The sequence below is a fragment of the Bidens hawaiensis genome, unplaced genomic scaffold (assembly GCF_021521415.1).
Source record: "Bidens hawaiensis isolate Kalapana, Puna unplaced genomic scaffold, B.hawaiensis_p1.1 tig00075802_1, whole genome shotgun sequence".
Lineage (NCBI taxonomy): Eukaryota > Viridiplantae > Streptophyta > Magnoliopsida > Asterales > Asteraceae > Bidens > Bidens hawaiensis.
Genome location: NW_027503125.1, coordinates 29,738 through 47,954, shown reverse-complemented (window position 1 = coordinate 47,954; position 18,217 = coordinate 29,738). Strand labels below are relative to the sequence as shown.

The window sequence follows — 18,217 nt, the reverse complement described above, 5'->3', positions numbered from 1 at the left end:
TAACCAACCTAAACATAAAAAATTTCAATGTTTAGATCACATCGAAACAGAAGACAAGCGGGCAACAAGCTGCGCCGCTACCCCCTTTTTGAATTGCAAAACCCAATCTTCTAAAAATTGCATTTGCTGATCTTCGAGTCATAACATTACTATGCATGACCTACTGAACACGGGTAAGTAACTCCACAGCTTCAGGCGTGAGGAAACCAAAAGTGTTACAAGCAAAATGAATAAATACATGTTGGTTGTCAAGACACGCCTTAACATTTACTTTGACTTTATTACATCTAACTAATATATTAAAGGAAAACCAATTTGTCCACTTGTCCTTCTCCTAGGGTGTCCACCTAATGTTTCATGTCATCCACTTTTCATGCTTATAATTTCCACATAATTAATCAATTAATTTTAATTATAATGCTAATCTTCTTACTTATACTATTAAAACAAAACAAGATATCCACATAGCCTTAAAATATGATGTCCACATAAGCTTACAAGGTTTCCATCTATAGAATTGTCATATAATTCACTAATTAATATTTTCTAGAATCATAACCTCACTAATTAATGTTTTCTAGAATCAATACCATGTATTTCCTTTCGAATGATTTAAAAATCGATTTTGACTACAATTAATTATTTATAACTAATTTTTGCTACCTTTTTTAGTATGACTATTACTTTAGCAATTTAATGATTTGTATATTTATACAGTTTCTCATTCAAACCATTTATACATATTTTTCTTACATCTTGTGGTTTTGCAGAGAATAATGTAAAGAATTCTTATGATAGCTACTTACATAGAAACATGATCAAATACATTTTATTCTTAATATGAAAACAGTGAGAACCAATTTGCTGTTATTATTAGGTTTATTTTTATAAGTGTTTTCAGTTATTTTTTGTTCGTATTTGCTAATTTTTGATTATGAGACGTTATAAGTATTTGCTTATTTATATTTTGTTGTTATTATTAGATTTTTTCTTTTGTTTATATAGTATATGTTGGTATTTGCTGTTATTATTTTGTTCTTGATTTTGATTATTTTTTTGTAATTTTTAAGTTTTTTTCTTTGTTATTACAAATAATTGTTTATGTAGATTGGTATTGTAGTTGATATTATGTCTTACGTTCTCATTTTTTTTATAAATTGCTACATTCTCATGTTAAGACTAAAATGCACATGAACCTTCCCCTATATATATATATATATATATATATATGACATTTGAAATTTTTTCTACCCGTGTGTAATACGGGCCACTATCCGGCTTAGTTTCAAATATAGTACAACTAGGTGTTGATTCAAACGGATTTGCTACGAAAAATGCTTAAAATGACCGACCATATGGTTTATTAACACGCATAATTATTCTCATTTCATTTTCGCATTCTACCCTTAATGTTTTTAAAACAGATCCTTTAACATCCCTATATTTTGTTGATAACGTCTTGATTTTGTTTTTATATATCTTATTAAATTAGCAATCAATGTTAACAATATAAAGCAACTTTAGTGGTCTATTGTACGTAGTTGTTGGTAACGCTTGTTTTTCTAACGGGGAGCATTGTTGTGGACTTGTGGAGGAAACCTGTTAAGTTACCATATTGTAACTTATAACTTGTCCTTAAAATAAGTTATAAGAAGGTAAAAATAAGGAATTCAAGTACCCCGTTAGTTGCTAGAGGGTTTATACCTTGTCAAAATATATAGCTTCATACACCACCTTTTTCTTTCGATAAAATTTGCATCGAATTCTAGCCATGCTGTATTGCCGATACATTATTTTGCTCATGTTATAACCAAAAATAGTAAATTAAGTGAACGAAAGACAATACACAAAGTGATTTCATGACTTCACGAATGAGTTTTTTGAATGTAACTATCGTACGGCGTCGTTTATAAGATAGATATACGAGGTAAAGTGATGCACGACCATGATTCAGATTATCATAAATTTTGCTTATATTAATTTCTATTTTAACTTGTACTTATAAGTTATATACTATAAGGTCATTAATTACTTAATTAGTCTCCAAAAAGAACACATAGTGATCACATACCACATAGACCAAAGAGGAGAACCCTTTCCTTCAAGGTTTTCCATATGCCAAACTTGAATATATTTATCCAGGAAAGGTATAAAATTATTTCAGAAAAGCTGTAAACTTTAGAGATGGGAAAAGTATTCGAAAAGTCAGAATCTTTCATTTCATCACATATGAAACTATATTATAGCATAATAACTAACGACACTTAATAAAATTATAATATAATATTTATAAACAAATTGAATTATAATATTTAAAAAGGAAATATTCAAGCAATATATAATTAAGTTTTCATGTGCTATAAACATTTTTGTTTGGAAAATACCACTCAACTTTAAATATGCGTACATTTTTATAATATTTAAAGCCAAGTGATCAAAATGAAACGCATATCTTTCTACCTTTTATAATTTTACTCAAACTAAACAATTATAAAAATTTTACTCAATAAGTATTAAATAAGTATTAGTTAAGACTTCTATGTAATTATGTGTTCCATTTAGGTCACTTAATTTAAAGACGATGGATCATTTTATAAAAAGAAGTTTACATCATTGAAAGAATATGTCGAATATCAAATGATTTTCTTCTATTAATATAAAAATAAAAATAAAAAAAATTTGGCTAAGTTTAGTTAAAACAATTAGAAAACTTGTTACATATTTAAAAGAGTGTAATTAATTAATACCCCTTGGTTCATCTCAAGAATATTTGATTGATGTACAACTCTAAAGGCATTCCTAAAGAGCAAGCATCCCAAATCGCAAGCCAATGTTGTTCACATTTCTTGCATATTTACATATCCACATTAACCTTCATCTTCTGCATTTCATCTACCTTTACAAACATGAGTTTCTCTATATCTTATCATGGATTTATTATTCTTGTCTTCATTACTTTCATTAGCAACGGTATACTCCATTCACTAACTTTTCAACTAACTTATGTTTAATGTTATGTTTTCGGCTTTTCGTGATCATTTTACTTTCTTTTGGCAGTTTTGATAGCGAGTGCGTTCACTGGCACGTATGGAGTCAACTATGGACGAATAGCCGATAACATCCCGCCTCCCGAAAGTGTTGTGAAACTTATGAAACAGAACAAGATTAAAAACACACGAATCTATGACGCAAACCCTGAAGTTCTCAAGGCGTTTAAAGGGTCGGGAATCGAGATTTCATAGGAGTCGAGACCGGGTTGTTGAGAGAAATAAGTGCGAGCCCTGACCGAGCCATGGATTGGGTGAAACAAAATGTGGAACCATTTGTGCCCGGGACCCGCATTCGTGGGGTCGCGGTTGGAAATGAGGTGGTTAGGTGGTGGTGATCAAGGACTATGGGAGGCCTTATTACCCGCGGTGAAAAATATCCATGCTGCCCTTGACTCTCTTCACCTAGCCGACGATGTTGAGGTTTCAAGCCCGCATTCGGCTGGTGTGTTTGCTACCTCGTATCCTCCTTCGGCAGGGGAGTTTAAGGAAACTCTTATGCCTTATATGAAACCGCTTCTCGAGTTCTTCACGAAAATAAACTCGCCTTTTTATATAAACACGTACCCGTTTCTTGCATACATTAGTGATCCGGAACACATTGATATCAAATATGCAATCTTTAAAAAGAATCCCGGATATACGATAATAAAACTAAGTTGCATTATGATAATATGTTTGAGGCCCAAATCGATGCAACCTATGCGGCTTTAGAAAGGTGGGATTCGGGAAAATGAATGTTATCGTGTCGGAAACCGGGTGGGCTTCGCGTGGGGACCCGAACGAAGTCGGGGCCACGGTTAGTAATGCTAAAACTTATAACGAAAATCTACGTAAAAGGCTCCTTAAAAAGAAGGGCACCCCTTACAGGCCCAAAAGGGTAGTCAAAGCCTATGTGTTTGCCATGTTTAATGAGAACCTAAAGCCTGGCCCAACGTCCGAGAGAAACTTTGGGCTTTTCAAAGCTGATGGTAGCACTGCTTATAATATTGGGTTCAGTGGGCTTGTATCCTCTTCAGCAACATCTCGTTTCTCTTTGAAGGTATGTAATGAAGTCCCAAAATATTTGTTTTAATTTCTTTGAGGCTGTTAAATGAGTTGTGCTCACGGGTTTTTAGGGGTCGAACCCGACATGAACAGAAACAGAATGTAAGATACATTCCCGGAACATGGCACGCATATTCAATGGGTTAGCTTGAGCACAACCATTTTAACCCAAAAAAAAGGTTTTTTTTACTCATAATATTTTAAATTACAAATATACAAACAAATGAAAATATATATATATAAATTACTATGTTTAAACTACAAAACCCATGGCAATTTATCTTTTAGCCTTAAATTCAGGTATAAAATACCAAAGGCATAAACATATTTTGTGATTGTGAAATAAATGAGTTAAACGGATTAACCCACGAACCCATCAAGTTGACCTGAACCTAGCATAGTTGCAGGTTCGACCCAAAACTAGCCCGGACTCATTTAGACTAAAACCTATACATGTGAATTTCATGTTAGCCTCGTATCGTGTTTTTATGTTAGTCTCAAAAAATCCACACCCGTTGATTTCTTCATGTTCTTTTCATTTTACTAATTAACTGTTTTCAACTAATTTATTCCACAGGGCATTGGATCGATGTATCTAGCATGTGCTGCAGCTTTGATACTGATCATAACTTCATGTTAACTCAAAAATGGCTTCTAATGCCTCAATCCAGTCTCCTATTTGAATAACCTAAAGGAACAAACACTCCCATGGAGCTACATTTAATTTGTTGTGTATATGTATATTATACACACACAGAGTCACAATTGTATATTTTTATTTTAATTCAGAAATTTAGTCTTGAGATTTAGAATTACTTGTATACAATATTGCAGCTTCCTTTAAATTCAAGTCCTATGCTTTTAAATTTTTAATCCCGTATCTTCCTACTTGTGTAATTCATATACTTTCGGGCAATACGGTTAATATATACTGGTTTTGACTTGTTAGTCAACAATGTTACTTCTTAATCTACCTTTGATGAGAATAAAAATTAGTATTTACACAATAAAACCTACAACTTACCGAACAAGAACCGATGCACATAACTATTCTAAATAGAGATCTATATTAATCACAATAAGTAGCAACATTATACACTATCTTCCACAGAGAAAGTTATATCTAATTAACCACTTAATCAAATTTAAAAGCAGCCATGATCAAATTCAAGGTTGAAACAGTTTGTCACCACATTTGCACTTCCAAGAAAGAAGATAATAACAATCATCTTCACCATGAGAAGATAATTGATCTCTGTATTCACTCATCTTATGATGTGGAGGAATAACCAGAGTGGCTTGACATGGTGAACAATTCTTGCACTTATTCACACACCCTGGTGGCCTTGATCCCAATATTTTCTTCTTCTGTTGCATAACAGATGCCCCTTCAAATTTAACATAATTGAGTATCATCATTATGCATTGTTAGAATCAGCATATGAAGAAAAAGATTGAAAAATCAGAAGCCCATTTGGGATTCATAACTTTATATATGCATGCACAAATATACATACAAAAATATATATATGTTACCTGAAATGGATGGTGGGAGTGTGAAAGAAAAGAGAAGAATGACAGTTATAAGCATCCTTATGTAAGGTGAGCAGGTTGTTGCAGGTGCCATTAGTGGTTAAATAACAAGAAGATTTGATATGATAACACTAAACTGAAGATGGTGATGGTGATGGTGATGATGATGAGATTTTCAAGTGGATTGGAATATTATTTGGAAGATGAAGAGCAAAGGAAAAAGAGACAAAAGAGGTCAAAATATGTTTGGAGAATAAGGGACAAGTTTGGTGATGTGATGGGCTTTTATTTTATGCCAATAGAGTTGATTAATTTTAAAGACTCAAACTTGAATCCTAATCCACTGTTCTTTCTTCCTACTTTTGGGAAAATGTTGCACTCATTTTCATCTGACTAAACTTTCCTTTTTGATTTTTGAGCCATTAATTCTTGAACTAAAAACATGACTCTTGAATCTGCTGGTAGTATTCATTAAAGAATTGATCTACTCTCTAGTTATTAATGATGCGTTTTTTGTTCCCAGACACCAATATCGGTAACGATACCATATTCATATCGAATACCCATTTTTCCCAAATTCTGTATTTTCAGTATCTTAAAGTTGTTTTCTCAGCATTTGGCACTGATTGAAAAATGTAGAATTTGTCTTGAACATGAGTAATTTATTACTAGTATCTGTATTTGTATCTTTCTTTCTTGTTTTTCTATAGAAATTGATACGACTTTTGTCTGTTTTTGATACATTTTTATCTTTTCGTTTTGGTATTATGGTTTCTTGATTACGAATGAATTTGATAATATTTTTGCTTTCTTAAAAAAACAAAACTGGTACCGTACTGAAGTACATGTACCGATACCAAACCCACACATTCGGTACATTATTCGATACTTAGTTTTGTTCAAATTTGGTATCGAAATATTCCGTCCATACCAGCACCGATGATCCAATACCGATATCATCCCTAGTAGTTTATCTACTTAAAACATGGATAGAACTTAGTAGGTCTTAATTGTAAGCAAATAACCAAATTAAGGGTCACAATGTCAGAGACTCATTTCATCAAACAGTTGATGTGTACACTGTTACATCCATGTCTTTTGGTCGTTTATGTTTTTAACTTTTACTCGCATCTTCTCTCCAACAAAACAATTATTAATCAATTAACGTCTGATCAACAACATTGTGAATTTGTCTGTTTAGACGAGAGTAAAATCCAAGGGCACCCATCCAATTATTATAATAAAATGGATCGCTTTATGCACAGTGGGGTCTCTGTTGATTAGACCTTGTATGTATGTCGCCATGCGCAATGTTACTGTGCATATCATGCGGGTGACGTCAGCAAGGTACAAAGGAAGGGAGAATCGGCATACGGAAGCAGGCTTTCTGGGGAGATCGTGTGTGGTTTGATAGCATAGCATAGAATAGAATAGATGAGAGTTGAGTTAAATAAATAAATAAAGAAGGATGGACCATTTATTTTAATTATTTGGGGTCCAATGGCCATTGTATTTGTCTGGATTGAATCAATTGGGTACACCTGCTGCTGCTTCTTTTGAATCGGCTTTATACTTGAAATTTGTTGGTGGGGATTTGGACGGGACCACGTTGGATTTAATATTATGTATGTGTTCATCTTCATTAAATAAATAAATTCTTTCTTGCCAAATCAGAGGATGAAGATGGAGTCCTTTGTGGCAGTAATAGATCGGTGTACGGCAGCTATGCAAAATCAGATCTCATTAAAGTATTAGAAAAAATCTGAACCCAGAATCGGAACAAAAAAAAACCCGCATCCAGAACTTGACCCGATTTATACCCAGTAAACCCGAAAACCGAAATCAGGTTTTTCAAATACCCTATTTATACCTGAAATTACTCGAAAAATACCTGAAAACCACCCGGAAAGTACCCCAAGAAAGTACAACACCTTAAAAAACTCAATCTATACTTGAAAAGTACCCGGAAAAAAAAATCCTAAAAATAGGGTTTTTTAATGCCCAATTCTAGAATGTTCGGTTTATATACCCGACCCGAAACCGATGCATAGGGTATGGTGTTTAGAGAATCCCCAGTTCCATACCCGAAACGGGGGTATCAGAAAAACCCGATTTACGCACCACTAATTAGGCTAAGAGCACCCACAACGTACACTAAAGCCCGAGGTGCGGCTGATGTGTAATTTTACAGAAAACCAAACACCAAACTCCAGCATTGTGGAGTAGAAGTCTGCGTCCAAATTCACTTTCTCTTTCTCTCACACATACAAATTTAATAATTTGTTAATGTGGTTTGTGAAAGTTTATTGTTAAAGAGAATGTAGGTTTTGAGAAAAGTTTGAATATGATTTGGGAATTAAGAAGAGGTTTTTTGTTATAGAAGCTAAGTGTTGCGGGTATCTTGTGCCACCTCACACCTTTTGTTTTTGCTAAAGCCACCAACATAATACGTGAGGTCCGTTTAGGGCAAAGGAGCCCCTTGGGGCGCTACCCCTTACGGGCTCAAGGGCTCTTTTTGTGGGGCCAACCAATTTCCAACCACTCATATAATCCAACTCTCTTTTATATATAAAAAAATTAAATAATAATTAAGCCATGACTCGTTTTATTTATGAAAAAGTTAGTGAGAGTGGTAATAATGTCTACGTGGCCGGGGCGTTTTCGTTTTCTATCTAAACCGCTATGCATAGTCTTAAATTACGGGTTATTGTATGGAAACATAAATACATGATGGTCTATGACCGTAAACATTTATATTTAATATTTATTGTTTTTAACGTGTAACATATAAGAGTCCTGAAAATAGCAGGTCTAAAATACGTGTTTACCTAAGCGCATGTTAATTATTTAGGCTTTGCCTCTACAGAGAAAATCAGTTTAAAAACACTTTATTTGTTTCCCCTCTGTATAAACTGTTTTGGTTGAATTGCTTTGTTGTAATATACTTATGTCTTGATAACATGTGCCACCAAGTTATTTTTGTATAAATTTTTTATTTTGATTTCGTAATTCATAGTTATAAAACAAAGTTAAATTTTGGCAAATGCTATATTATCAAAAAACAAGTTACCATTTCTGGAAACCATCATTTTCAATCAAGATACCAGAGCAACTCCAACGCTCATGTGGACAAGTGAGGGATGAGAGGACGGATGTGACCGCTCAATGTGGCCATGTAGAGGAGATAGGAATAAGGAGGACCGCGCCGGTGGGGACTCTTAAGTACTATTTTCAATATCCTCTACTAGCGATCTATGCAGTTAATGCGGTAAAAAATTGGTTAGCGGTCACAGGCCGCTATTTAAGATATAGGTTATTGCAGTGAGATAGCGGTAATTTTAATATCATGCATCATGTGTATATATATATATATAGGAGAAGTATAGTTTGAAACCCCTTTTGAGTTGAGAAAACCCGTGAAAACCCTATGTAACATCGGGTTTTTTTTTGTTACATGTAATATATGTTGTTACATTTAATACAAAATATCGAAACATAAAAAAAATGTTTTGCTATTTTTTTTACATTTTTTTAGTAATTTTTATATATGTTTTCAGGAGAAAGAAAATGTAAATAAATTTTTATATTTTTTATTAACTTTAATTGTGGACCACAAAATTTAATCTTTAATTAAAAACATGTGGTTGAGAATGGGTTTCTAGAGTTTTCACAACTCAAGTGAATTTTTATTCTAACCTAACCATATATATATATATATAGGGGACATATAGAACGAAAACCCATTTGAGTTGTGAAAGCCCTATGTAACATCGTTTTTTTTTGTTTTTTTTTTTTGCACACGTAATATATCCTGTAACATTTAATACATGTAACAAAAAAAAACGATGTTACATAGGGTTTTCGCGGGTTTTCACAACTCAAGTGGGTTTTCATTCTATACTTTGCATATATATATATATATATTAAGACAGAATTACAAATTTTGTCCTTTAAAATAAGACGAATTACGGTTCGTGTCATTTTCTAAGTTTCCTTGCAGGCGGTGTACTTTAAACTTTTTTTTCCTACAAGTTTTGTCCTTTACGCTAACTGGGTTAGAAAAAGTCAGTTAAATCCCCTCACGTGAGGCGCATGTGAGGGCATTTTGGTCTTTTTGCCTACCCTGCAACAACTTCTTCTTCTTCATTTTGCAGATCTTAAGCTTCTGTTTCTGTATCTATTAACACACATACACTTTGGATTCATCAATTAACAATCTAGGGTTTCACCAATGGATCCCACCGTCTCCCCCTTCCTCCTCCCTGCCACCGTCTTCTCCGACGACGAACACCATCTCCACTCCCACAAGAAACCACAACCATGGAGATTTTGTTCGTATGATGGTTTCTTACTGAATTCCATATTCAGTAGTAGAAACAATATTAATATCCACTGGAACAATTAAATTAATGAAAACTATGCAAATTACCTCAATAACCTAATCCTGTATATTGATAATGATAATTAGGGCTCAAATAACAAAATATCCTAATTAATAATAATAATAATAATAATAATAGAAACCTCAGGACTGGATTTGGTTTGCTTCTGCGTGATATCCAGTTTCGAATTCTCCAAAGTCACCGTACCTAAGGCGCAGTACTGTCATTTCATCACCGGTCCATGAGCCACCGCCGCCGAACACTCCATCCGGAACATAGCGTTCGAGTCCGGCCACGGCATCTCCGTCAACAACCGCAGACGAGTTCCTGACCACTAATACCTTCCGGCAGGGCGACGCAAGCTTCCGGGCGGAGAACGGTAGCAGAGGATTGAAAAAAATGGAGTTGGTTGTGGTTTCTTGTGGGAGTGGAGATGGTGTTCGTCGTCGGAGAAACGGTGGCGGCGGAGAAGACGGTGGCAGGGAGGAGGAAGGGGGAGACGGTGGGATCCATTGGTGAAACCCTAGATTGTTAATTGATGAATCCAAAGTGTGTGTGTGTTAATAGATACAGAAACAGAAGCTTAAGATCTGCAAAATGAAGAAGAAGTTGTTGCAGGGTAGGCAAAAAGACCAAAATGCCCTCACATGCGCCTCACGTGAGGGGATTTAACTGACTTTTTCTAACCCAGTTAGCGTAAAGGACAAAACTTGTAGGAAAAAAAAGTTTAAAGTACACCGCCTGCAAGGAAACTTAGAAAATGACACGAACCGTAATTCGTCTTATTTTAAAGGACAAAATTTGTAATTCTGTCATATATTAATTGTAATATCAAAAGTAAAAAACACAAAAGTATCAATAGTTGAAACATGATTCAATCATAACCAATGAAATCTTCCTTCGAGTCCACATCAACCAAGGAATTATTGGTAGACGAAAGAGCGAGAACATGACTTTTCTACAGTTTGGATAAAAAAATTGGTTATAAGCAAATAAAAGATCAAATTTGACGTTTGAGCTGTTTTGGTCTTTTCTTAATTTAGTCCAACTATACCAACTTTGAAAATCGGTGCTATGATCGCTATCTTGAAACAGAAAATCGTTCAAATAGCGGCCAATAGCGCCGCTAATAGCGGTTTCGCTATTCTGGACCGCTATTTGCACCGTTATTTTGCAAAGGTCCGCTAACCGCTATCCCACTACTATCCCACCGCTATTGACTGCATGGCTTGCGATTAAGTTTAACTACTTCAAGCATGCTCGCAGTTTGACGGAGTGTGATCAGATGGAGAGGAAGAGAAAGGACGCTTAATTTAAGAGCACATGGGTTGACCGACTAAGTAGTCCATCAAATCCAAAATCATGAGATTTTCATCTTTCAATAGTTTAATGTCGAAATTGTAATATTATGATATACTAATTAACCCTATAAGTTATAAATTTATGTCTTAGAATGCATAATTAAGCTTGATTTTTATACAAAAGTCGGGTTTTGTATAAAAACGCTTATCCATGTGTCCATACGGGCTAATGAAAGCCTACTTATTCATCGCTTCTGGTGTAGTAACCATTTTTTAACTAAAGTTTACCAGTTAAAACTATAATAATCATCGAAGAGTATTTCTTTTTTTCTTTTTACAAGGCAAACAAACCACTATACTTTATTAGAGAATTAAATCAAAGGAGACATATAATGCTAATTTAGTAATTTAATGCAAAAAAAGCTTAAATTGAACACTCAACGATCATCATCAAGTTCCTATTCACAAGTCCATCAATGAAAGATATTGTTGTGCTTTATAAGAAACATAAACTCATCACGTTTCACACTCGATTCCTTCACGTCGCATGAAAACCGCACTTTCTTCACTTTCCGTCCATCCTTCTTCCCTGATGACAAACAAGAACGCAACGCCTTTTCAGCACTACCGCCACTAGAACCTTGGTTTCCGGTTGTGTTTTCAATCAAAGTAGCCTTCTCCCGACACAACATACGCAAGACCATGGTACCATAAACTAGTACGGCGGTTGCCAAGACTACCCCTTGTGAACTCCAAGCAGATGACATTTGTTAAGTTGACATGAGATAAATAGTTTTGAAGATGGGGATGGTGTGGTGGTTGAATAGGTGTAAAAGTAGTTGATCGACTCCAACTAGTCGACTAGAGTTGTTTTGTAAATTGGGTTTTTATGTGAAATTGTTAACCCACGAGGCTACAAAGAAAGAAGATGATTGGATTTAGACCATATAATTTGGGTCTATCAAAATGAGGTCCAATGGGTATTGTGGTGGGGTAGGGCAAATCAAATCAAGCAACTTTGGAGTTTGGAGGGTCCAAAGTTGGTCTCTTTTGCCTATAATTCTAGTGCTTTGTGGTCACACAAATCTTGACTAGCGTATTGTGTCGGTCCGTCAAACTAGATCGGGTCCACTCGCAAATATGTCTATCGTGTGAGTTCCTGATCTCTCACAAGAATCTTTTAGGAGTGCCTAAAAAAATAATGCATGTTAGAAGCCACCACTCCCCTGATGAGTTTGATAGGACCAAACCAATGAGCCACAATCATAAGCGAGATGAAATGGCTAGTCCTTGTGGATCCAAGGACGCCGTAGCTTTGTTCATAAGAATGAGAATACATACTAAAGAATCAAAGCAAATAATCCCTTATAGTTCATCAGGATTAAGGGGTCTCGAGTTGGAATTAGAGAGAACATAAACTAAAGAAAAAAAGCAGTCACTAAGCATACCAATTAAGTGTTTTTAGTACACAAATCTCGCATATGATAGCACACCAAGTAAACATAGATGGCTGCTAATATTCTGTATGAAAAAGTAACTGAAACAAAGCAAATAATCCCTTATAGTTCATCAGGATTACTAGTAACATAAGCAAACAAACATTAGTTATTATTATTTTTCAATCAGTACTTAAAAAGTCCAATCAAACCACGAAGAAAACGTTAAAGTACCTTCTTAGGTAGTGAGAATAGAAGGAAGGTAATCTGACTTTGTTCCAAGAACACGAGCATTAGTATCAGGAAAGAACTCAGATCCGGGCAGTTCAGTAACATTTCCTTCGCTAGTAACACCAACAGGGTACCGAAGCAAGTGACCAGGTAGATCTGTCTCAAGATTCTCACTGGCAAACAGATCCCAGTATTTGTCGGCTATCTGGTTCACTTTTTTAACACAATCGGTGCTCTCTGGATGCTGGAAGCTGTCATCAAGCATGCCAAGATGCTCATACCATAAAGCCATACGGAACCCATGGATCTGCCCCCTAGCAGGTGTCCTGGTTGCAATGTGGTGCGGCTGGTAAGCTCCCATGGCTATCTCAGAATCGCGGGCACCGTCCATGGACCGCTGGTTGATGTTGGCAGATCCAACAATTATGTATTCATCATCAACTGTAACATGGTATGTATAATCAGATTAAATGTAAATGTAAATTTACCAAATTACCCCTAAGGCCCTAACTTCAGGCCATAAAAAATAATTGTTCATTTTAAGCCATTAGTTTGCTGCAATTACATATATTATTGTCTATCTGATTATGAAAATGCAAACTTACCACACTACCCCTAACTTTAGGCCATCAAAAATAATTGATCATCTTAAACCACTTGTTTGTTGTATTTACTTTATATATCATTATCTAACTATCTGATTATTATATTGTAAAATTACCAAACTACCCCTAACTTTAGGCCATAAAAATAATTGAACATCTTAAACCATTTGTCTGCTTGATTTACTTTATAAACCATTATCTAACTATCTGATTATGATAATGTAAAATTACCAAGCTGCCCCCAATATTAGGCCATTAAAAATAATTGATCATTATAAGCCATTTGCTTACTTGTATATGCACCACATATCATTATCTAAGTATCTGATTCAGATTCTTAAAAGGCCCAAAAGAAAGAACTTACCTATCATCATTTTGGCATGCACGTAGATCATGAATCGCCGGGCTTCTTGGGCTTTTTGGTAGTTTGAATCAGCTTCGGGTGCTTCAGAAGGTTCATACTCCCCGCTCCTCTTCACCTCACGATTCCCGAGGCAAAAGAAAGTGAGATAATCTCTTAGGTCATCTTCAAGGCCTTGATCTTGTAAAGCCTGAATAATATCTTTGTACATCATTTCCATAGTCCTTCTTTGCCAGTCCAATATTGCCTGGACCGAAGCACTTTCGGGGATCCCCTCGGGCCACATTGGCACAACAACATAAACAGTAAACTTTTCTCCCGCCTTAATCTTACTAACAATCTTTAAAGAAAGTTCTCTTGGAATCAAATGCAGAGCGCCAACATCTTCAACTTTAATATCATCAGCTTGCCAACCGAACGAGCTTCCAAGAAAATACTGGTTTTCAATATAAATAAAGTTCTTGGCTCGACGAATGGCGTGAATATACGCATCTTGAATACTCCGATCGATAATATTATCTTTACCGCTAACGAGACCTGATTTCGCTGCTTCTTCAGGTGAGTCGGGGAACCCAAAGCAGCCCCACCGTCAATCGACCTAAAAAGCTGAACATTCCATGATTCTTGATCTTCACGGAACATAACCGGAGACGGTGGGATGATGATGTCATCAAGCTCTCTAAAGTTAACCAACACGTTTTTCCCGCCTTGTTTTTTCCATCTTTGTTCAAAGTTAAACAAAACATCCCAAGCGATCGGTCCTTCGAGTTTCGAGTGAATATCATGCCAAGGCTCGCGGGGCCCACCTTTTGTGATAGCAGCCTCTGCATAATTAGGCTGGTGGAAGTCATCATGGTGGGCGGTGTTTAATGTTCTGAATAAGGAATGGAAAGGGGAATCGTATCGACCGTCACAAAGGTCAAGACCGCCAACAAAGCTCACCACGCGCCGCCTGTCTGAGTCACCATTCGGCATCGGGGCATCCACCACTATAATCTTTTGGTGGTGAGTAAACATTGTTGAAATTTGAAGGTCTTGAATGAAGCTTCCACCATCATCAGGGTTTCTTGGGCATAATATGCAATGCACTTCAGATTCTTGAAAAAAGTTTTCAGTGTCTTCATCATGAGTGGCCATTAATCCATCTTTTTTCAACACATCTACTGAAGTTCTATCATCCCACACAAGCATAAGAACCTTAACACCTTCATCTGACTTCTTTTTCAAAAGCTCACCGAGTGTGACATCACCTCCACTTTTTTGCCTTCTTGAATCTCTAATCAAACTGATTTCAGTGTAAACAGACCAACCAGTTATATAAATAAAGTGTTTCGCATTAGTGATAGCATCAAACACATCTTCCCAACATCTATGTGGCTGATAATAATCACCACCCGAGAGGGGTATTTTGGGAATGAAATTATCAGGCACATGAGCATCTTGGTACAAGTAAACACGACAACCTTGTCTTTGAGAGAAGAACGTATAAGGGACTCCAGGATATTTGGAACTTTTGATTCCACGGGCCCAATTTCGGTCTTGTGTAACATCAAAATATTGTAGTTTTACATGGATTTTTGATTCGCCTTCTACAGGGTTTTTATCTTCGTCAAGGATTTCGACCCATCTATCCACTTCTTCGCCTTCTAGAAGGTCTTCAACGGGAACATAACCTCGTCCGATTAAGGTTGCACCAATGGGATTATCATCTTTAACAGTGAATATTACATTTGAGGCTGTGTGAGCACAGTAGATGTGGAATGATTCTTCCCACTTTGGGTTTTCAGGGTCGTTCTCTAACAACCTGGTTCGCCCGACTCTGCATTTGTCTAAATCGATTGTTGCATACATTTTTGGAGTTCCTTTTCCAAAACCAACAGTCTCCTCTAGGTTTGCCTTAAGCTGCAAGAACGCATAGGCAAATCATGTTACGTGCTTAATAATAGTTTGAACTTTGGACTGTTAGGGTCAATTTTGTAATAATGCAGGGATACTGTGTATTGAACAGAAGTGATTTGTGAATTTTTTTATAGTTTGTTAGAATGCATGTTAATCAGTTAAATAGGCCATTTACTAAAATGTTTGTGTCATCAAGTTATTTAAATAAATGTATAGTCAATAGTGGTTATTTGAAAAACATGAGATGAAAAATTAAGTGTAGCGTGATGGAAAAACTAATTTTGTGAATCTGTCTATTTTAGTGATATATGAAAAACACTGTTTTGCTGAAAGCTTCTGTATAAAACATAAAATAATTAAATTTTATTGTTGTAGCCTTCCAAATTGGACTCTAAACAAACTTTAAGTGATGTATCAAAAATACTATTTTGCTGAAAGCTCCTGTAGAAAACATGAAATAATTAAATTTTATTGTTGCAGCCTTCCAAATTCGATTCTATAAAAACTACAAAGTGATAAATGCATAAAGATCAAATTAAATTTATTATAATCTACAAACTAAAGAGGCGGGATCTGGTATAACTAAAATTACATACTAAACATACAAATAACTAGAATGATTATAGTTTTGAAGTAGAGTAATTATGCTATAAAAAATAATATAGTGTAATAATAATTACTCTATTGTTAACATAATTACTCTAATTATTTGTACACTTCTCACGATAAAAGTATTTGTATTTTATCCAAACCCCAAACTAATATACACCAGATAAAAATAAGACAAAAAAATATCAAAATCATGAGAAAAAAAAAACAAAAAAACAGAACAGCAAAAAGTGAAATAAAGCACAAAAAACGACAGAAAGGAGCATATGCTGGTCTAGGTTTTTAAAGAAAAAAAGATTCATATGTAAAATTAAATTACATTTGCTCTTTTAAGTTTTAACATCCAAAAAATACATAAAATTTACACATGATGACCGGAATAACTCAAATTAATTCCAAAAAATACATAAAATTTACACACTCGCGCCTGAAGCTGTGGAGCTACTTACCCGTGTTCAGCGGGTCATGCATAGTAATGTTATGACTCCAAGATCAGCAAATATAGTTTTTAAAAGATTGGGTTTTGCGATTCAAAAAGGGGTAGCGGCGCAGCTTGTTGCCCGCTTGCCTTCTGTTTCGATGTAATCCAATAAACATTCCAAAACAAAGTGTTAAATCAAAATATATATCCAGATCCACAAAATGATAAATTCATTGTCATCCGATAATATCACAAATCACTTTTTCTTTAAATTATTCAATCAATAATAAGTGATAAACAGAATTACACTAGTTTGACTTCATATGCCATAGTCAAACTAAAGAACTCATCACAAAATATCTACTCTAGTAACAAAATAAAATAAAATAAAAAATCAGAAGATATGATATATATAAATATACCTTGCCAAATATGTTATGTCCACCGCCATAGCCATGAATCCTATCAACCTCATAGATCGTAGCATGAAGAGTTCCATGAAGAAGCGTCTCTGCCATTTTCAATCCTGCAAAACTATTAAATCACAAATCAGACTAATTAATGATGAAAACGCGTATTTACACCGATCTGAAGTGAAAAGAACTAGAAAATAGCAGAGTAATTAGCAATGTAAGAGATCATTTGCTTACAGTGAAGAAGTTAGATAGAGAGATCTGAAGAGTGAGAATGTGATCGGGTGAATAATATTATTAATTAGGAGGAGATGACAAGAGAAGACGTGTGAAGAAAGAGACAGCGATCCGTGATCGCAGCGTTAAAAAAGGCTCAAAGCTCGTCAACGGGAAGAAAAGAAAGGTGAATTTTGGGGCTGGCTAATTATGACAAAGATGAAGGAAAAGGTTAAGTTATTATTAGCTTCTAATAATACAGCTAATTTGGTATTAACTATCGTATCTTATAATAATCAACTTTTACTTTTACAATTTTGGGGTGCTCCTAAAGACGAAATGGACAAATGGTTATTCAATTCGGGTGTTTAAACTTTCAACTAACAAAAATTAAACTGTTTGGGGCACTGTTTCGAGGTAAGTTTTACATCAGTCGATTCGTATTCATTTTCCGTTTAAAAACCCTAAAACATCAATTGAAATTTGGAAAAAAGAAAAAAACTTAACGAGGTTAAATTTTCTTTAACAAAGGTTCAATAAAAATAATTAGCGTGAAATGTGAGACCAGTAATAACTATTTTATAAGATGAGATTATTAACGGTCAATTGCAAAGACGATATTATTAAAATCTAATTTACCATAAAAATAAAATTAATGATTAATTGGAATTTTCATTGATATAATAATAATAATGACATGATTAATTAAACATTAT

The 18,217-nt window shown here is 34.9% G+C and overlaps 2 pseudogenes across 2 annotated transcripts; one reads left to right on the top strand and one right to left on the bottom strand.

Moving 5' to 3' along the window:
• Nucleotides 1-2,906: 2,906 nt before the first annotated feature.
• On the top strand, nucleotides 2,907-4,803 carry LOC143606600 (glucan endo-1,3-beta-glucosidase 11 pseudogene; annotated as a pseudogene). The gene is made up of 3 exons (XR_013148779.1): nucleotides 2,907-2,970; nucleotides 3,058-4,089; nucleotides 4,672-4,803. The product of XR_013148779.1 is annotated as a glucan endo-1,3-beta-glucosidase 11 pseudogene (transcript).
• A 7,898-nt stretch (nucleotides 4,804-12,701) lies between these two features.
• LOC143606602 (phospholipase D alpha 1-like) lies at nucleotides 12,702-17,392 on the bottom strand (annotated as a pseudogene). Its single transcript, XR_013148780.1, has 3 exons — nucleotides 17,295-17,392; nucleotides 13,947-15,845; nucleotides 12,702-13,418 (listed from the first exon to the last, which is right to left on the bottom strand). The product of XR_013148780.1 is annotated as a phospholipase D alpha 1-like (transcript).
• Nucleotides 17,393-18,217: the final 825 nt, after the last annotated feature.